The sequence below is a fragment of the Canis lupus genome, chromosome 5, assembly GCF_048164855.1.
Source record: "Canis lupus baileyi chromosome 5, mCanLup2.hap1, whole genome shotgun sequence".
Classification (NCBI taxonomy): Eukaryota; Metazoa; Chordata; class Mammalia; order Carnivora; family Canidae; genus Canis; species Canis lupus.
The window spans coordinates 52,798,156-52,820,992 of record NC_132842.1 but is presented as its reverse complement, the minus strand read 5'-3'; the positions used below and the strand labels follow the sequence as shown (position 1 = coordinate 52,820,992).

General features: G+C 40.4%; 1 protein-coding gene across 1 annotated transcript in view; it reads right to left on the bottom strand.

Annotated features, from left to right (window-relative positions):
* Positions 1–22,837, bottom strand: part of MAST4 (microtubule associated serine/threonine kinase family member 4) — a 538,667-nt gene that overhangs the window by 492,384 nt on the left and 23,446 nt on the right. The window lies entirely within an intron of this gene.

Genomic DNA, 22,837 nt, shown 5'->3' with positions numbered 1-22,837 from the left:
CTGAAGTTCGGTCAGCAATGCCTCCGAGAGAGCATGTATGCCCAAGTACTGTCTGTAACTGGTATGATATCCAAGTAGATTATTCAGTACTTAAGCCAGGGCTTTCGGGGAAACATTGCATCACAGAAGCAAGCAACCCACTCTGCTCCCAACCAAAGAAAACACACACACGTGTAAACACCACATTCTTTATATATTTTTTGAAATCCAAAGTATAAACCTGTTACTTAAAATGAGGCAAGTATGACCAAGTTTACCCACTAAGAAATTTTAAGTGGAAAAATGAAAATATAAAGGGATTCTAAAATGCAGTCTTTTCATTTTGACTAACCCAGTACATACTACTCTCGCTGTTAAGATCTTTGCTTTAAGAATTCTACAAGTATGACTATTGTGCAAATAATGGAAAAAGCAACTTCATCTTAGCCACATTGGTAAATCAAGCACACAGAAGTCATCCCACTAGATGGCAATTCAAATACTGAAACACAGAAGGAAAATATTTGACAAAGCTCTCATCTAAAAGATCTCAGGATACAGTTCGATCAAGCTCATATCTCTTCTTCGGAAGACTGTGAGCCTGCATTGAAATATTAAAATTAATAAGATCATTTTCTTCAGAAATAAAAAAAAAAAAAGAGTAGGAATGCCAGAGATGGGATATCATCATTTAGTTTTTTTAAAAAAGGCAATTAAATCACCAAATCATTACTGCCTTTCTCTGCTACCATTAAATAGACACCTACAGAATTTCCGGTATAAAAACCAAAATATAAACTGTGGAAGAGACCTAACACAGACCCACTGTTTTATTTTCTTGCTTTTGCTCAACTTGACTCTTGAGCATCTTATGTAGTTGAGTCTTTCTTCACCAAATATGTTCTCTGCTCAGCAGAATCTCTGCCATGCCAAGTTCAACTTTCCCAGATCTTCTTGTTCTAATCATATCACAACAAACTCTAGTAAAAATAACTAAGATTCCCTAAAGATGCTATGGACCTGTAACAAAAAGCAGCTTCCGGATTAAGATTTTCAGAAAAATTAGGGCCAAAGTCACACAGTGCCACCAAGTCTGAAACAGCACATAGAAATGCAATTCATTCTCTCCCTCTTCCGTGCTCACTCACAAGCTACATTAACCACTAAAAGGCAGACATTTTCCCCAAATTGCCCATCAATATGCAAATGTCTTATCAGATATAATTAAGGTGAAGCTATAAGGCTTAGCTCAAATTCCTACCTTGACCTGTGTATTTCTCAAGTTCAACTCAAAAAAAAAAAAAAAAAATCAGCCTTTTCCCTTCATGTGTAAGACAGCAGAGGCATGAAAAACAAATGGTCCAGTAAATTCTCGAGAAGCAATTATAGCCTACCAGTGGCAAAAGACACAGGAGTTGGTCACGTGAGTATATAATGTGCCTTGGCTCTACATTAACAGAGCCTGAAATCCGTGACCCCTGTGCCGTATGAATTTTGCTTGGTTACAGAGACACTAAGTATCCAAACTATAAACCACTTAGGCCAGCTGGATTACTTGGAGCATTTTAACTTTTTTTCCCCCTTATTTAAACCCTGCAGATAGTTCTAGGTAGTTTTTCTTTTATGAACTGGTTAGCCTATGCAAAACACGGATGAGAACTTTTCAAACTTCAGTAAACATAAAAGTAAAAACAAAAAAAAAAAATTTCCAGATACTAAATTTTTTTAAAAGCCATAGAGGCTAAAGCTGAGTCATTTGGTAACAATGCTTTATCAAATATTTTGAAATTAGATACTGAATTTAAGGACAGGAAGGCCACTTGGGAATGGGAGGAGAGGGTCAAGCAGAGGTCTGAATAACTAGTTTTGGAGATGGCTCTTCCAACTCACCGTTTCTTTAAAGATTTTATGATTTGTTACTAAACTACAAAATATTTAAACCTGTCCCAATAAGTGATCCTGGAACCAAACTTTTAAAAAACATCCAAATTTATCAATCAGAAGAGAATTGGGGATACACGTTATAACAGGCAGCTTAATTGGCCAGGGATTCAGTATATCATTTAGAAATGTGTTTAGGAAGCACTGACCTTCCATAATCCCAAACCTTAGTCCTACAGTGGTAGTTAAGCATATTGGAGAAAAAAAAATTAATTGATGCTAAATTACATTTGCAAGCAGAGGGCAAATATCCAAGGTTGAAATTAGTAAGAATGACTTAGACAAACAGCTAAATTGGACACTTTATTGAAAGGTCCTATTAAAAGTCATTTAAATTTTCCATCACATTGATAACGATAAGCTTTTAAATGTTATAGGCTTTAAGCCTACACATCATAAAGAAATGTGACGTCCACCTCAAGTCTGACATTTGCTTCCGCCAGCAAGGGCAGCTGCTTGGGGCTATTGCATCCTCGAGTTATCTGGCCTGTTCTAATAGTTGTGATAAATGGTTTCACAGCACTGCTGACGTCATCTAATGAAGCTGAGGAATAAGCAAAACATGAATCAGTTAAATGGGAAATAAAGGGTAGAATGGTTTTCTCATAGTTGGTATTCAAAGAGATTAACAAAGAAACTAATATTATCTCTACGGACACAGATAATGAACACTGTTTTCTCTGAACTTGTAATACTCGCTTTCTGGAAAATTCTATTGGATTTATGCTTTATCACTATGCTTTTACTATTTCTACATAGGCAAAAAGGACAAGTAATGTAGAAGGTCACTTTTTGAAAGGTAACAATTGAAGAGAATTTCTGGCACTTAGAGATGCTCATGGTGTCTGCTTTGAAGGAAGTAAAGGATTAAAGTCAGTCTATAATTGAGATTTTAAAAATATGTTGCTGTCACAATTCAATTTCTGATGTCTGCCTATAACCAATGGCATCCCTATAAATGTTGGGTTCTAAAAACTGTCAAAAATGACTTAGGACAGAACATTTAAAAAAGTATATCCTTTATCAATGATTAATGACCAAAAAGATCGCACATCCTGATACCTGACTGAATGGTAGCAAGAAAGGTTTTTAAGATTTATCCACCACATATTCTGGAGGGAATCAGTACGAAACAATGGGGAGTGGAGGATGTACAAAAAAGGTCCATTGTTTCGATTGTTAGCACATGCCTTACAATCTCCATGCCATCAATCTCATTTCTAGAACACTTTAACCTGTTAGAGCAAAATCAAAGCATTAACTATATAGAACAAAAACACCATTATTTTAAGCCTTACAAAAATAAAAAAAATTCTCTGTAAAATATTTTAAAACCCAACTTGGAAAAAATATCTAATCTGTGAAAAATGTCCTACCAGATGAGGAGGAAAGGAGAAGAGAGGTGGAACAGACTAGAATCTGAAGAACGACATAAAGGTTATCAACATTTGAAAAGTAAAAAATTCAAAGGAGAATTACCAAACACTGCCAGAGAATTCCAAGCATTTTTAAATTATTATTAAGTCACATAACTTTAGACCTAAGCTTCCCTTACTTTTTTTTTTTTTTTAAACAATAAAGGGGCAGTTTTATTTAAATTCAGTTAGCCAATATATAGGACATCATCAGTTTCCAATGTAGAGTTCAGTGATTCATCAGCCTTATATATCACCCAGCGCTCACAAATCACCTGCCCTCCTTAGTGCCTGTCATCCAGATACCTCATCCCCCACCCACCTCACCTCCAGCCACCCTGTTTCTTTCCCATAGTTAGGAGTCTCTCATGGTTTGTCTCCCTCTCTGATTTCTTTCCATTGTTTTTCCCTCCGTTCCCCTAGAAAATAAAAACAAAAGCAAACACCAAGGTCATATACCTATTAGGGCATATAGCTAAAGGTGGCAGGTGGTGGGTAAAATGGGTGGAGGGGGTGTAAAGGTATAAACTTCCTGTTACAAACTAAATAAATCATGGAAATGTAATACACAGCATGATGACTACAGTTAATAATACTGTACATCATCTTTGAAAGTTGCTAAGGCAGTCGATCTTAGAAGTTCTCATCACAAGAACATCCATGGCTGCATGGTGAGGAATGTTAACAAGACACACCGTAGTGATCACTTTGCAATAGGGACAAATACCAATCATTATGTTGTACACCTGAAACTAATGTTACATGTCAATCATACCTCAATAAAAGAAACTGGCATTGCTTTAAAAGAAACGATAAAAGGGCAGCTAAGTATTTTAAGAGTGCTTTCAAGACATTTAGCTATGGGAAGGGGGGCTGTGTCTCTCCTTACATGCAGACATTTACTAAGTTAAAGCATAAAACAGCTTCACCAACCGTGTCCTACTGGCTGGGATACTGAACACACATAGTTGAAAATCATCAAATTGAAGTAAATATTCTGTAGCTCTCAACTGCCAGCCACCACTCACATCTCAGGGTTCATCATACTAAAGTGGCATTGGCCTAGTCACGTTCTTGCCTCATCACACTGAGAATCTAACTGGCATAATGGTTTTCCCTTCCACTTGACAGTCTAAAAGACCTAAACGTAGGAAACCACATTTTAGGTAATGGTCCATGAAGTCAGTGTGCCTACAGAAACAATGGACAAGGAGTGACAGAAACTTAGACCCTAAGCCAGACTTTTCTTATAACTCAGAAAAATGAAGTATGGCTTCTCATCTCTCTAAGCCTGAATTTCATCATCTAGAACATGAAAGAACTGAGTGGATAGTGGTTCTAATGCTTCATGGTCAGTTTTAATGAAATACCCAAGAAATCCCCCCCTACCAAAAAAAAAGTTAGACATGTTCAAGACTTTGATACCTGGGGATCCCTGGGTGGCTCAGTGGTTTGGCGCCTGCCTTTGGCCTGGGGCATGGTCCTGGAGTCCCGGGATCAGGTCCCGCATCGGGCTCCTGGCATGGGGCCTGCTTCTCCCTTTGCCTGTGTCTCTGCCTCTCTATCATGAATGAAAAAATAAAATCTTTAAAAAAAAATTAAGAAAACATTTCTAAAAAAAAAAAAAAAAAAGACTTTGATACCTACATAAGGAGAGGGGGAGCCGCCATCCCTGATCCCTGAAAACCACCCATCAATTCCACATCCAATCCCCATTCCAGAGGTTTCCTAAGGTTCCACCAGGTACCTATACTCTAACACTGTTGTCAGCGTACTGCCCCTTGATAAATTACCTCCGAAAATACACAGACTGGGCCACCCCCGCCTATCACTAGAGGTCAGAGCCTGGCTGTACCATGGTCAAGTACATTTCAGAAAGGTAGGACCGGGCCTATACATGACCTCTTCTTACTCAATTTCAATTAAAAAGAAACCAACTCCTTCAAACATAGCTTTCCAAAACAACACCAACTCATTAGAACTGTGCCTTCCTGCCCAACGCCAGACCTATTATGGTGAGATACTGTTACTTTGCATTTTACCATCTATAGGCTTGACTATCTCCATCTCTTGCTCTTGACAATCAACCCTACCCCACTGTAGAATAGCAATCATTCCACAGTAACCTCTGTCAGAGAAATTCAATCCATAAATTCAATAGGACTCATGAGGCTTCCATGAGGTAACTAGAGTAAGAAGGTGAGCAGAGACCACCCACATAAAACACTGACACAATAAATGTTTTTAAATGATGATTTCCATCCTTTCTTCTACCTATATGCAAAGTGGCAATAAAGCCAATAAGCTCCTAAATATCCCTCAAATATAATCCCTAGAGAAACAAAGGTCTGATCAGTAGATCCTTATGATATAAAGCTGTTTGCTACTATTCCAATAATTTAAGAACTATTGGTATTGTTCATTCACATATCTAATGAAATTTTTTTTTCCAATTTGCAAGCCAGTACTAGGTCAAACTGAAGTTTTCCCCAACAGTTTATTAACTACCAAAATACTGTAAGTACTAAAAATCATAGTACAAAGCTAAAACAAAAAACAGAACCACAATTGTCAATGAACACTTATTTACATAAAAAACTCTAAACTAAAATACAGAACACAGTAATTCATGGAAAATACTGAGTATTACAACTCTTGGTAGAAATTCATTTTATACTTCTGAAAGTTATTTGAGTCTCTTGAATATGATAAAAATCAAGCCATGTTCTTTTCTTCCCATTAAATCCCTTAGAAACATCCCCAACAATTTAGGAATGTAAATGGATTTTCCATTTGCATTTATACTTAATGATGACTTAAGCAGAAGGAATACAGCTTAATTTGTTTTTGGAAGTGGATTGAGACCAGAGGAATAGGTCTTCCAAAAAAAAGAAAAAAAATAGAAATTAAAAATAAAAGGAAAACTTATTTTGAGTAGCAAAACAAAAAAAAAATGTTAAAAAGGAATAAAGTGTTTTTAAAAAACCAAACCGGGATCCCTGGGTGGCGCAGCGGTTTAGCGCCTGCCTTTGGCCCAGGGCGCGATCCTGGAGACCCGGGATCGAATCCCACGTCGGGCTCCCGGTGCATGGAGCCTGCTTCTCCCTCTGCCTATGTCTCTGCCTCTCTCTCTCTCTCTCTCTCTCTCTCTGTGTGTGACTATCATAAGTAAATAAAAATTAAAAAAAATAAAATAAAATAAAAAAAATTTAAAAAACCAAAATAAAACATTAAAAAATAATAATAAAACAGCTAAAGTCAAAGAGAAACTTCTAAACATAGCAGCCTGATGCCTGGTCCAAGGAGGACAGGTTATGGGGTTACCCCCGTACTCTGCATGACAGCAAGTTAAATACTGAAGAATACTCTTCAAAGTCCACAAATATCCATTTGGTTTCAACTTTTAGATTCTCACTCCTTTTGATTCCTTTCACGCCTTGAACCTTACATTGGACTCTAACTAATGTTCAGAAGCAAACTGTTAACAGTAGATGTGGATATCCTAACGCAGTACACCATGTCACAAAGGGCACATCAAAAGCTCGGACAGATAATACCTCAATAATAAGTTCTGCAAAGACCTCCTAAGTCAGCACTCCTGGAAGTCCAAATAGTACCTTCCTCCAAGGACATATGCTTCCCTGACATTTTAGTACATTTTTTTTCTTCTAAGTCTACCCTGCAAGTACTTCTCCTATTTAATTCTATAGGGCCAGGTGCGTGACCAAAGCAAAAGCCCTTTTTTCTCCTAGAGCGCCAATCTCTACAAAAGCCCATGTCAGCCACATGTATGTGTGTATACATAAAATATATTTTCAAAAAAATCATTCAGCCCCCCAAAAGAGAAAATGGTTCTCGTTCAGAAATCTACATTGTACATGATGGTTTATGTATAAAACTACAGATTCGATTTTTAACTAAGGACATGGTGCTGCTTCTTTCAGCTTTCTAGCTCCATGAGCAGAACCGATGTAGAAACATGATATTCCAAATATTGTTGATGCCGTGTCCATCCTAAACCCCTGTGGTGCAGGGGTCAGGGGAGTAGACACTCCAAGAGACAGTGCAGTGCACACAAGTATTTGACTAAGTGCTGTACCCCTGATTTTGCCCGAGTACTCTCAGAATTGACTATTCTCAGAATGGGTAGCTATGGGTAATATCAAAATTCTAGCTAGTGATTTTTAATAGGAGTAACAGCCATTTTTTAAAGAAATGGAGGGGTACCTGGGTGGTAGGCATGGAGCTTGCTTAAGGTTCTCTCTCCCCTCTGCGCCTCCCCACCTCCCTCTCTTAAAAAAAAAAAAAAAAAAAAAACAGGAAAAAAAAACAAACAAACAGAATGGTTGGGGTGTGAGGCAAGGGAAAGTGGAATAAACAGACATCTTGTTTTGTAGCTTTCACTTGGGAACAAAGTAAATGTTTTACATAAATGCAAACCTAAGTTAAAGTTTAAAAATTACTATGCCTGTGGTTAATAAGGCATTGTGCATTGAAAAATTACAAGAGTAGGGGCACCTGGTTGGCTTGCTCAGGTCATGATCTCCAGATTTGTGACCCAGTCCAATGTTGGGCTTGGTGCTCGGTAGGGAGCCTGCTTAAGATTCTCTGTCCCTCTCCAAACCAAAAAAAATAAAGAGTAAAAACTCAAGTGTTCTTACCACAATAAACAACAAAAATCCTTAAAAATAAAGAAAAAGTATCATTATCCTGCCTTCCCAATGAGAATTGTACAAGATACTCAAATGATTGATACTTTACTTAATAGAAGTATGTTAGCTAATGAATTGCTAGATTTAGAATTTGATCATTTTTGCAAATCCTAATAATGGATTCAGTGATCATCAATAGCTACTAACATCGCACAAGAGACAAATATGCATCTCCTGATGGCAGCTGATGACATCAACTAGGGGGCATTCTAGTACAAAGAAAAATACCTAAAACCCTGATTCTGTTTAAATCTCTGGATCTGTCATTTATAAGAAATACAGGGGAAAAAGGAAGCTGTTAAATGACACCACAGGGATGCAGTTGGCAAATTCTGAACCCTGGGAAACTGCACAGAAGATTAATGGTACTGATTCTTCAACAAACTGCAATGGATTAAGACATTGAGTGGGAAACTAAAAATTTTAAAAATACTTTAAAAAATGTATCAATCACTTGCAATGAAGGTTATCTGCATCTCTGTTCCTAGGAAGTAAACATTTTGTAACAACTGAGGAAACTGAGCAACCTCTACGTAGTTATTAAACAATTACTATTCAATTTTTTAGATGTGATGATACTATGGTTACACTGAAAAATAGTTACCTTTTAGAGAGATACAGACGTCTTCATGGATGTCATGAAATGATACTTGGGAAGGCTGGATGTGAGCAGGGACAGAGGAAACAAGAAATGACCATGAGTTGATAATGGCAGCAGGTTCACTGTCCTCTCTACTTTTGTCTAGGTTTAGAACATTTCAGTTATTTTTTTTTTTTAAGATTTTAGAGAGACCAAAACTGCATGCCCACTCAAGAATGGGGGTAGGATCAGAGGGAGAGAATCCTCAAGTGGACTCCCAGCTGAGCACGGTCCCATCCTCACAGGACTCGATCCCACAACCCTGAGATCATGACCTGAGCTGAAATCAAGAGCTGGGCACTCAACTGACTGAGCCACCCGGGTGCTCCTTACTTTTTTTTTTTTTTTTTTTTTAAACATAGAAATCTCTCAACAGTCCCGAGGAATCCTTTCCAGCCAGGTTTTCCTCATCTCTCGGTTTTTCCATTCTCTCTCTCCTCCCTCTTCTGTTCTCCCAAACCTCTACCTCACGGAGCTCCTCTGGGTTCCAGCCAGGACCCCGTCACCTCTATACCTTCTCTCTAGCAACATACCGATTCTTATGCCATTCAGCCTCATTTCTACTGAATGCAAATTTCTACCTCAAACCAGCAGTTCTCTGACCTCCAGGCTCACAGACCCAATCACCTACAAAGTGTTGGTGCCTGGGTTTCTAGGAAGTGCCCTACATATGCACAAAGTAGAACCTCAAAGCACCACTGCTCCCTCTGAAGTACTGTTCTTCTTCACCATCTCAGTAAACGGTACCCAACAGCTCCAACTGAAAACTCGAAGATCATCCTTGATTTCTGCCTCTGCCTCATGCTCTACCCAATCTTGTAAATCCTGTTTTTCTGCTGAGTCCCTTCTCCATCTCCTGTGTCACCTGCCTTCCCTCAGGCACCTCAGTGGCTTCTTCACAGACCTAACTTCATGACCCCCCCAACACATACACACGATTTGCCATCCAGCATCCAGAGTGGTCCTTTTCAAGATCAATTTGAACACATCACCCCAAAGTGTGAAATGCACCAGGGCCTTCTGTAATTTGAGTCCATTCTCAAGATTGTCTCAAGGTTCACAAGGTCCTGCATGATCAGCTCTGCCTTCCTCTCCAACCCTCTTCCAATTGTCCTCTTCCCTGCACCCCCAGGCTGAACCACAATAACCTTCTGTCCATCCTCAAATGTGCCAACCTCCCCCCCACCATCTCACCACCTCAGCACGTGTGGTTCCCTGGGCCTACAAACTCGCCCCTGAACTCCTCTCCCGTTCTTTGCAGGGCTGGCTCTTCCTCATTCCTTCAGGTCTCTGCTTAAACACCATCTAACAATCCCACCCAATTATGCCGACCCTCCATCACTTCAACTTACATAGCCTTATGTTTCCCCCACCATACCAACCTCCCTGAGACACCCAGGGCCCTGCTTGCCACACTGGCTAACCTAATACACTGCCGGCAGGACACCACTCACTAGGCGGGGACAGATTCAATCCCGGCCTCATGGAGTACCTCTTATCTATTTCCACCTCCCTTGGTAACTTTGAATTCTCTCTTCTCTACCAGAGAAGACAGAACATCCAGCCGAACTCTTGATTTCATTTCACTGCATCACATGGCAGAGAAATACTCCTTATACTAAAGGCTACCATAACTATCGCATTTAGCAAAGCATCCTTAGGTACACAGACCCCCAGGGTACCCAAAGACAGAATTCGGGGAGTCTTGAACTGGGGTGACACAACAACTCCATCTGCTTCCCCCATCAACCCGTGCAAGTTAGCATGTCGACTCATTATTGAGGAGAGCTACAAACTACTAGTTGCGATGCCTGTGACTTTGTCACCACTAGAAATCTTCAGATCTCATAATTTTGATATTTTAAAATATCACTCTCATTACTACCTTGCAACTCCAATTATGAAACCCAGCGCTAGAGCTTGTCAGTCAATGCTTTAATAAAGCAGATTTTTTTCCTATATTACACATTTTAACTGTTTTGATACCAGTCTTTCAATTTAATTGGTTTCCTTCATAATCCTTTTTAATGCATTTGAAGTTTCTCATGGGTCCACATCCTAGTGATGTAATAAACGAGTAAGAGAAGAGATCCATTCAGGTGGGGAAAAGCATTCATTCACGGACTTGCTTAGAAGTGGAAGCAAATGGTGACAATAAAAAGAAGACAAACTTTTTTTCAGTTGTACTATTTCTTTTTTTAATTTTCTCCAGGTCACCTATCCCCCTTTTCCTGAGTGAATCACTCTACCCACCCCCCCTTGGAACCCCACTGATCTCACCAGATTGCCAATGGAGCTCATGACACACAGAAGATTCAAGAATCCCAGAGTAGGAGCTAAAACTAATTAGGAACCTAATTTTAAAGTCTTTGATTCAGAAACAAAAGTCCCTGAAAGATTTAAAAGGAAGAAAATGTATAGGTATGTAATAAAGTTTTAAAATATTTTCAAGATATAACAAAATTGTTAAAATACTCCATTAATGCATCACTTACTAAAACTGACAAGAAAGGATCAGTACTGTAAACCTATACAGAACTCCTATAAATCAGTAAGAAAAAGATCCTATTAAAAGACACAAATAAGCATATTAGGAGAAAAAAAAACTAATAAACTGCCCATACACATGACAGTTTTTTACTTCATTAATAACCAAAAAATTTCAAATTCAAACAATGGGATAATATTTTCATTTATGAGGTCAATAAATTTCAAGAAAAAAATACCATTACAAAAATGAAAAGTGTGAGAAAAATATTCATATACACTACATTGCTTTCCTGGAGGACAATATAGCATACATATCCAGCGTCTTAAAAATGTATCTACCCATTGTCCCAGCAATTCAGCTTCTTGGAATTTGCCCTAAGAAGAAGATCACACCTATGACTTATGTCACAGTATGATCAAAGCATGGTTTACAATCACCTTTTTAATTAATGAAAATAACTCATGTATACAACAGGAAATTCATGACCATATAGCCACACAATGGGAAACCATTTAAACAAAAGTCTAGGACTTCTAATATGGAAAAAGCTTAAGAAACTTAAGTGGAAAAACTATACTACTAATTTGTATGTCTTCTATGAGCCATGTCTTTTTCAGTACAAACTGTATACAAAATCTAGAAGGCTATCAAGATTTCCATAGCACTGTCACTTCTAGGTTATACATTAAAAAAATTTAGTAATTTTCTGTTATTGTTAATGATAACATTACTTTTATAATAAAAAATCACTCGCTGTCATACAGTAAGATGGAAATAAAGCATCCTCTGAAGCAATGTAATTCTAAGGACAATCTCCGTGCTCTCCCCCAGACACTTTCAGGGAGCACACCCTTCTCCTCAGTAGCTTTCCTGACCACATGTGTCATACAAACACGTATCATAGCACCTGAAGTATTAGTAATTACAATCCCCAAAATGTATTACCAAAAATTTTTATCAAAGGCTGGGTGAAAGGAAACAACGTTTAGGGATCACAGTCTGAGGGATTCAGGACCCACCTTTTCTATTATGCATCTAGATTAGGTCAGATCAACAGAGAGGCAGTTAGGGCCTCATTACTTGGTGTCCCAAGTGCCACCGCTGGGTGTGTCAAACCTACTTTCCAGGCCCTTCCAGGCTTGCTGTCACTGAAATCGCTTCTGTTGACTTCCATCACTTTACTGAGCGTTACAATAAACACGCCTATGAAGTTCACCTGAGTCTACTCTAAGTGAGAGAGAGGTACGTTCCCTGGGAACAAGTCCTGCCCGGGCTTAGCATCACAAGTCCACAGTGCTTCGTCTGATCTAAGGGGCTGTATTCATCTCACAGCAGCGGTCTTTAACCTTCAGTGTGAGGTTGGTCACATGTGCCCTTGAGAACCCGAGGAAAGCCAGGGCTCCTCTTCTCCGCAGGCACACACTGCACTCTGGTTACAATATCAGGGAGTTGAACGACCTCTCCCCAGGCCCCAAGTTATGAACCCCCATCTTACAGGCCAAGTTTCCTTCTCCCAAGTTCTGTTTCTACATGGGCTGCCAACAAGTTTGATTTCGAAAGCCCACCTTCAGCCGGTCGACAGTTCGCCGAGGTATATGCAGCAGGGCATACCTGGCTCCAGTTCACACCGCTATACCAATGTCTATCCCCAAACTTTTGACTGTTTTGAAGTTCACATATCCTAGAAAAGTGGGGGAGGGGGTGAGTGGGGGCAGGGGCAAAGGAAGGAAGAGTATAAACAATGAAAGATCATGCTAGTCACATAACTTAGTGTGAGAGTCATTACTGTGATTAACCATGTATTTCTTGTTTTCACTTTGCAAGGCATTTAACAACACTGTTCTTTTTGGTTACAGGCCACGTAACAAGTTCTTGAAAAGGAGAGGTGAGCAGATGTGACACGTGTCATTTACAAATCAGCATATTTAGCTGCTCAGGGAAACTCCCCGAGCCCTCTTCCCTCCTGGCACTATTAGGAACAAGCCTGCAAACAGAGGCTGCTAAGGCTGCCCCCATGGCCCTGCAATAGCCTTTTGGTGCTTTAAGCTAAGAGGACCGGGTGGGGTTTCCATCTGCAGCATCACCCAGACTAAACGGATTCATGCTCAAGAGAACCTAAAGACCTCTCACTGGTAAACCTGGACCCCAAGATTTCCACACACAACACTAAGATGGCCGAGACTCCATCCTGGTGGCAGGCGTGGATTTTCAGCAAGTCCGGTGATCTATGTGGAGCACTGCTGGGGCAGGACCACCAGGGCCCTATGGACAGAGAGCACTAAGGAGCACTAGCTAGGACAGGGAAGCAGACAGGCTCAGGTTGGGTTCCAAAAGCATGGGCTGGGTTGGGTTGACTGGGCCCGTGATCAGAGGCAAGGTCCATTAGTCAGGCCAACCCTGGGCCCAGCCCAGTGCACTCTCAGCTAGGGATAGGGGGCTGCCCCAGAAAGACACAGGTTCCCATCAAACATGATTCCTCTGTTCATCACTGCTGAGGGAACTACAGTAAATGTGCTTCTCGTCACTGAGCACTTATTCTTTTGTGCCTGGTGCATTCCTAAAAAGCATCTTAGGGGGGGGAAAAAAGGCACTTTAATGCAATTCACAACGTGTACATTTTTCTCCAAGAAATCAAAGAAAAAAACGATACGGAATTTTTTTTTTTCATTTCAAAAAAAAAAAAATGAGGCCAAAGCAGAGTTTAATTTTCAAAAAAGAAAAAAAAAATCACAACACAACACACTAGGATTTGAGGTTCTGTGCACTAAAGATAGCGAGGCCACAAATTAGGCTTTTGAGCATGTTCCTAGGCAACACGAGGAAGCAACAGCATCAGTTACATGAAGAGCAACCTTCATAAAAACAAACAAACCAGTTCCTCTACAACAACACAACTCTCGGTGCCCAGCCTGGGGAGGATTTTCTCCCTCGTGCCCTCATAATGAGGTCACTGTGTAATAGGATCCTTACTGTCACTGAGGGTTTCAAGGGACTTTTCTCAGGAGAGTGCTGGGGAAAGCAGCCAGCCTCCAACCAAAGGACCATGAAGAACAACCAATTTCAAGGGTTCAAAGCAGGTTTTCAGAAACTCAACAGTCTGGTGAGCTGAAGTGATTCAGCAACAAATTTCAGTGTATCTAAAAGAATTAGGGATGCATACACTGACAGTTTTTAATAAAGGCAGATACCCTGGTTGGAAAAAACAAACAGAACAACCTAGCCCCCAGTAAACACTTTAGGGAAGCACTTGAATTCCATGAAACTATTCGGAGGCTATTATTAAAAGTCCAACATTTTCACCATCAGAATCCAGTAGGATGTTAGAGGGGTCTTTGGAAATCTCTAACTCAGACAGATGTACAACTGGGTATATAATAAAGTGGAGTAAGTGATGTGCGTATAATAAGGCATGAGGATAATAAAGTATTTTTAATAACAAAAGTTGGATTGACTGCATATTCAAGTAATTCTCTAACTCTTAAGCTCCCAATCTAGCATTATATCATCAAATGGCTATTAATTTCTAGTTGTTAATTCCCATTAAGTATTAAATTCCCATTACCTAATAGAAAACCAACACTTCAATTGCGCTCAAACACAAATATGTAATGTGTTAACGAAGACGGCGGTGCTGGTTTGGGAGGCCTAGCCCGGAACAGAAGGCATTCTCATCTTTGTGGAGTAGTGACTATGGAAATAGCCACTGTGGAAACGACAGGACCAGATTTTCCTCAAAAGGTAACTTAAGGATCTTCTCCCGCACAAGGAAAAAAAAGAAAAAAGAAAAAGAGATCCAAGGCTCCAGAATCAGGTTTCGCAAACAAAGGTACTTGCACCCCAAAAGGTGCACAACAGGCAATGTGCACAGGTAAGCCTCAGAGGGAACATGGGATAAAGACATCCGTTTCATACTAGCTAGGAGTCCTTTAAAAAATTCGTCAAATATTACATATTTCATAGGATGCAAAATATACGTGGTTTTGGAAGTAAAAATAGAAGACCTCATCATAGATAATTCTGCTGCTCTCAAGCATATTGCCAAACCTCAAGCATTAGCCTTCATGATCACTAATTCAGGAAAGCTGAAGAGATTGCAAAGAAAATTAGTATTAATTATTGGTTAGTACGAAGAATTCAAGTTCATTTGTAATGCCTGAATTTTGTTATTCATAAAAATTTGTTTTTTATAGATGGCATATAAAATATACACAAAATGCATATAAATAAAAATATATACGTAAAACACACCTGTATATAAAATACACTTCATCCCACACTCACCGACGTGTTGGTAAGGAGACAACCACTATGCTGTCCCCCCCGTAATACTAACATCATTTGTACTAATGATGTCAATGGCATAAGATTGGTATTTAAAAAAAAATACTCCCAAGATCTCTATGACTCCAAGAGAGCTACTCTACACTTAAGTCTGTTCATACAGAGAAGATACTGTTAGGGCCACTACACCAAAGGCACTAGAAAAATAGCGGCTTGAACAGAAATGTGTTCTTTCCCAATTCAGGGGAATCTGAGAAGGAGATGTCAGCAGACCCACAATCCCTCTGGAAGCACCAGGGAAGGATCTGGTCCGGGCCTCTGTCCTAGCTTTGTCATCAGTTGGGTGTTACAGAGCCAGACTATCAACAAAGAGCTTTCTATCTGGAATTACACTTTAGAGCACATGAGGGGGGTCGGGGGGGTGCAGTTACTACACACATAAAGCATGGACCTATCATGAGAAAGTCATTACATGAATCTTCATATCCATCCCCCTAACCTCGGCCTCCCACACTCCCACACTGTGGCACCTGGTCCTACTGCGGCTGCTCTCCTTCATGTACGTTTGTGTACATCATCTCCTCAGCAAGACTACATACTCAGAGAGCAGATTCAGACTTCTAGATGCAAGTGTATGTAAGACATGGCAACTCCCAATTCCACAATGTTCTGAAGGCTCCACTTCAATGCTTTACATATAGTAAAACTCCTCAGCCCCACCCAATTTGGAAATTACCCCAAGTCAGCTTTCTAGAACAGAGCCAGGGGTGGGGGGGGGGCGGGGGGAGGGGATCAGAATTAAACAAGTCAGTTACGTCCATGCAATGCCATTCCCAGATTTTGTTCTTTAGAAAGGTCCTTACCGATAGCCTATTAGGTTTGACCCACAAATCTAACTTGATCCTTCAGTTTGCAGGTCTGTGGCAGATTAAAAGCTACAAATTTAAGGGGGGGGGGGCGGGGAGCTACTGTAGAAATGCTATGCAAATATAGAAAAGCAAAGCCGCCGAGCAGTCTGCATACTAAGAAAGAGGATGAAGGCCCTGCACACCTTCTCACTTGCTCCTGAAGGCAGCACCCTGAAGGCCCAACACGGTTACCACTCTCTGTAATGCTAGCTCTGAGTCAGGACTAAATAATTTAACCAGCCTAAGCAATCTAAAAAGAAGTAGAGATTTAGAGAGATTTCTCTCTGGAACCAGTTTTTTCTTTTTCTTTAACTTCTGATGTTCTCTAGAGGTAAATGGAGCTATATGAGAAAAGAGATGCTAAAATAATCCTCAACAGCCCCAGAAGCCCTAGTTTTATATATATACACTGGGATAGAAACTGGTTGATGAGGATTGCCAGGTGGAATTGTCAAGAGTCTTTAGAGAAAATGATTTAAATACACAAAATAACTCAATATTTGGTCTGAATTTCAAGATACCCTCTGAAGTGCTTATACATTTGTTTTGTCACCTGTATTAAACTTCCCTCACAACTTTGTTCGCGCTGATAGCGTATCAAAGTCTCTTCTTCAAGACAGAACAGGGATAAACAGGTCCCACCCAAACTGCCAAAATAACAAAATCCCCATTACTGTTATTCAAGGAATGCGTACAGGTGTTTCTTCCTCAGCGCATTCACAGAATCAGGATGCAGATTTAGCAGGATAATGATGGGGGGGGGGCAAAAGGCCTTTCTGAGGGTCCATCGACTCTTTACAACCAGTTGTGATTCAGTATCACTACGTACTAATGGCCAAAGTTGGCAACAACCTGGAGCAGTCCTCAAAACTGGCTGCACTTGAGAATCCGCTGGGGACTTAAGCCATACCCAGGATCTATCCCCGAGGAAAGGATTTAACTGGTCTGGGGTGTGACTGGGGAATTTTTTTTCCCCCCTCAAAACTCAAATGACAGCCAAGGATAAGCACTACCATCCTTCAACTGTCCTTTCTCATCAATGAAGAGCATACCTACAGAGTTAAAAATGGATGTTCAATCCTCCACTCCATTCTGAGAAAGCTCATTCCACTCATGTTACTTGTAAGTCAATAATTAATTCAAGTGTTACAAAATAAAAATATGCTCCTATCCTTAAATAAAATAAAATAAAATAAAATAAAATAAAATAAAAATATGCTCCTATTCAAACATAAATATCAAAGACTCAAACACCTTTCTGGTTGATTGTAACCAGTCAGCACTAGGTTTTTATTAAGTTGTTTTCACCTGTATCCACACATTCCTGGTTGTTCTTGCACCCACCCCCAGGAGTTGGGGACAAAACACCAGACAATTCTCAGTGGCCTGACATCTAGTGCCGCACAGAATATTGAGCTACGCCCAAAGCAACAAATGTCAGACGGGCAGAGAGCAGGTGCTGCAACCGCTGTAAAAACCACCTGAAGCTTTATTTGAAATTCTTTCCCGGAGATAAATGGGGACATGAACAGGCCCAGGTGGAAATGGTTTGTAATGTTAAATATGAAATGTTCTAAGTAATTTGGTAAAACTTGAAGGGATTAAGACAGCTGGGACTGCAGAGAGAAAGGATTACAGCTGGAAAGGCCGATCCACAGGTGGCTCTGGGAGTCTGATCTCTGCCATCATCTGATCTCTGCTCATCATAGAGCTGGGCACACAGGTATCAGATGCAGGACCCTGCTGGAGAGGTTTTTTCCTCCTACTTTCACCTCTGAGTTTGTACCAAACAGTGTCAAAAATCAGAATTCCAACTGGCCTCCCAAAGGAATCTGGGGGAAGGGAGAGCCTGTGTTTGTGTGCCAACTATGTTTTTATCAAAATGGATTCCAGTAAGAAGTACAGGCCTCTCTTGCATCACTCTCCCCGCCCCCATGTTGGTGGTTATCCATGCAAACACACAGCCCCAGTAGGCTTCTTAATTTCTAGAAGAAATCCTCAGTTTGTGCTCCACTCACTCAACTGTCAAAACACACAGAGATGACTTAAAGGAACAACATTGAATGCCACTATGCAGGTTTTCTCTATCCACAGCAGCATTGTTTGGGCCCCTAATGTAAGCCTGCATTTCACATTCTCCCTCTATGTGAGATGCAATTTTAGGTAACCAGAATATACATTGTAGGGACATTGTTGAGGACATGATACACTCATCATTCAAGGTTGCTCCTGCTAGAGGAAAATGTTTCAGACCTCAATACCTAGAAAAACTCCACTTTGCCTGAGTAACTGGTCTGTTTTCGCCTTTAGAACACTGAATGGCAGATCGATCGTGTCTCTTTCTTGGTCTAGACTGCTGGAACACTATCACACCCAAAATCAAGTTTCAGCCCTCTTCCAGCAACTACACAGACCTATTGTCATACATTCTTGTGTACTAACCACTCCGTGACTTTTAGTGTTTTTCCCTGCTACCTTTCCCTGATCTATTAACTTAAGCATCTAAGCACATGTAAAAATTCCCCCGAAGAGCTACAGGAAGAAATCCAACCTTATCATGTTAGGACATAATTGTACATAATCAATACATGATTTTAACTCAACAGATGCACAACTGCCCCACCTCTGATCTACTGTCACAAATCCCGTTTCAGATAGCTCTGTGATATACATTAAAAAAAAGAAGAGATGCACAGATAGCACTGTGTCCAAGGGAAGCTGAAGAGTTTTTAGAAATCTGTCCAAATTTCCAGCAAATCTGAAAAAGCCTGGCATGAATCACTGACACCGTAGTGACTATGGGACCCCAAAGTCACATGGCTCAATGGGCAAAGACCATTCTTTTCGTAAGCAGCTTTAAATCTTCCTACCTCAGCTTTGTTAGTCAATAAGCACTGCGTTTTTCTCTACATAGTTGTTTTGCCTTAACTAATACTAAAATTATGATGATATATGGTTGAAAGAAAAATGGTAATTGTTAATATAGGTCACAGTTCCCTAAACCGTTTATGCATAGTTGAATTATATGTGGCCAATCTAAAAACTGATGAACATACCAGTCTACCCATCCTGCTCTGCTGACGGTCATCAGTGACTTCCATCCTGGTGAAGGCTCAAAGTCTTACCTTCCTCAACCTTTCAGCATCACTGGATGTGGCTGATGACCTTCTCCTGCTCAAAACATCATCTTCACTTGCTTTCCAAGACACCAATGGTTTCTTCTTCAATCTCTCCCCTCTAGCAATGCCTTCTTGGGCTTCTTTACTATTTGCTCCTCATCTCATACTCATCCTCATCATGTAAGTTCCAAAGTACCCCAGGATTTGGTTCTCTTCTAGGCTAACTCCCCGAGGGATCCTACTGATTCTAGAACCTTATGTATCATGAATGACTCCCCAAATGTCTTTCCCTAGCCGGATGTCTTTCCCCACCCCCGGCATCATTCATCTAACTACCTCTTCCTACTGCCACTTACATGTCTAATAGGAATCTCAACCCCACCCCTGGAAAGGACATAGTACCCTCTGTACTACATTGCAGAGCATTTTAAGCACAGTTGACATTTATTTCCCTAATAAGATAAAGACCAAAGTATCTGTCTTATTAAAAATAAGAACCACCACTTACAGTCTTCAAATCATTATTGCCCTTTAACGGTTATAAATTCAGCAATGCACTCATGAAACAATCTGCAGATGTTTCAGCAGACAATTTACAGGAGACTCTAAGCAGGCATGACTCTCCTCAATTGCTTATTGGCACTGAATTTTACATGTTATTTATATGCACACTAACACTGGAACAGGTGAATATTGCACTCTATCCAAGCAGCACAGTGAGAACCATCAATATTACGTGGAATCTGTGACTCTTTTATAAAAATCCACCAAGATATCAGACACCAGATGCCAGCCCGCACATCTCCCTGTAGAGGAAGGTTTGCATGATGATGATCCACTGGGTATTAGCATTTCTAATAACTTTTAAGGATAAAAAAAAAATTACTCAAAGAATTTGTATGTGGATCTTTACCTGCCCTTTAGAAGTTCAGGGCTCTTCGGGATTCACAGCAGCATCAACAAACTGGAAAATGTGAACAAACCCCACCACGGAAAGCCACAGAATGCATCTCTGTTAAATGGACAATGCTGGCTACCAGGGCACACACATAGCTTGGAGATGACACAACTGTGCTTAGGCTTGACCCTCCAGCTACATGCTGTATCAGGCCAGGGACTCCATGCAGGTAGAATGCAAACACTCAGGCTGGCTGTCCTGTTGGTTGTCCTTCTACCATTCAACTCAGTAAATGGCACCCCACTCTTCCAATTTACCTGGTCAAAAATGATGGGGCCATCTTCCTCTCCTCTAGCTCTCATATGTCACTTCCAGTCTACAAGCAAATCCTGTCGAGTCCATGGGTCAATGCACTTCCACCACTTGCTTCTTTCTCACCACCTCCACCACCAGGAGTCTAGTCTAAGCACCACTATCTCTACCTGGATTACCTCAATAACCTCTTCACGGATCCGCCAGGTTTCAGTTCCATCTCCTCAACAGCCTACTGCCCACCATGAAGCCAGTGATCCTATAAAAATTAAATTGCACCATTCCCTCTTCTCAAAACCCTTCAGTGACTACCCAAGTGATAAATACAAAAATTGTTTTTAAGTTGTAAAGGCTTTACCAGGTATCGTGATGGGGCCTTGTCCTTCATCCCCAGCCTCTGCCTCTGATCTCATCTCCAGTATCTCTATCACTCACTCACTGTACTACTAACACCCTGGCCCTCTTACTACTTCTCAAAATCTTCAAGTATGTTCTACCCAGGACCTTTGTACCAGTGGTTTCCTCTGTACAGACCATCCTTCTGCCCACACATACAGCCCCACATATATATACACAGGGCTGAACATATCATCTTATTCTTTACTCACGTAACTTCAGCCAAGACTTCCCTGATCACCCCTCAAACTCCAACATCGCTTGCCCCCATATCCCAACACCCCTAGATTCCCTTTCATTTTCCTTTCTCCTTAAGGCATCACATTCTAGCAGGGGTCTGCAAGCTACAGACTAGGGGCCCAATCTAGCCCACTGTCTGATTCTGTAAATTCCCGTTTGTCAGAACACAGCCAGACCCCTTCACCTATATATAACTTACAGCGGCTTTCACACTATGTGGCAGTCAAGCGGTTGTGACAGCAATCACCTGGCTGACAAGGCCTAGAAGAGTTACTGTATGGCCCCTTACAGACAAAAGTTTGCAGATGCCCCCTCGAACACTTGTTTCATATTGTGTTGGTCTCCCTCTATGCAAGAGACCATGGACTTTTACCTATTTAGTTTATCACTGTATTTCCAGGGCCACTACCACTGCCTGGAGCATAGTAGGTACTCAAGATTTTTTTTTTCTTTTTAAGTAGATGGGAAAGGAATGAGTAATGAATTGATACAGCTAATTTTGGAAGGACACACTCGTGACTGGTCTCTAAATTGGTTTTCGAAATGCACAGAAGATATCTGAAACATCAAAGTATGGTGTAATAATGACTGACACTCCTGTAACCACCATCTAAAAAGTAGAGTATGGCTAAGACCATTTCTGTCAAAAAATGCTGTCTCTCTAAAATTCAAAGTTAACTAACCCAACATTATATTCACTTAACAGAGAGCCATGGATTACTCTGCATGCTCCTGTTCTTCAGCACTATTCAAAAAAGTGTGTCCCTTCTCACACAGCAGCACACGTCGGGACAAAATAGGAAAAATTCAGGACCCTCACTGTAAAGGCTCAGCTCGTTTCAGTTAAGCTGCCTTCCAGAAAGGCTTTGGGCACTTTCATATAACCATCCCCTCTTATCCGGGGTCCCAAATCCAATTCCATTCTAAAATGAATACCAGACCACTTAGGATCCTTTTATTTATGTAAGCCTCTGACTTCATTTTTCTTAAGCATTTGTGATCCCTCAGAGCAAAAAATTAAGACCATCACCTTCAACTTCTCTTCTTTATATTTCACTTCCATTTATAAGCAAGACTGTGCCTGGTGCTCAGAGAATTCAGAAGAAAAAAAAAAACAATCTATTTAGAAACAATTCCTACTTAACTGCTGTGTCAATTCCTATCCATGTCTCCCTTCTTCTGAATAAGGGGGGACATTTGCATTAAAAACAGTATCTCTCTTACTTAGAATGCACCTGCTCAGGCTGATTAAACCCCAAGTGGAGTCCTAATCCTCTACTTTTGAGATCACTACCATTCTAACAAAATGAGTTATCACTTCTGATAAGACAGAAGGGGGGGGAAGGGAGAACCAGGACCCGTAAAAACACAATTGTCCTCCTATGAGGTAGGAGTAAAGAATGGACAAAGAGGCAGGAAGAAAGGATTCGAGAAATAAGTACTAACAATATTTTCTCATCAAAATCATAGAAATGTTAAGTTACATTTATAGATAAGTAACATTT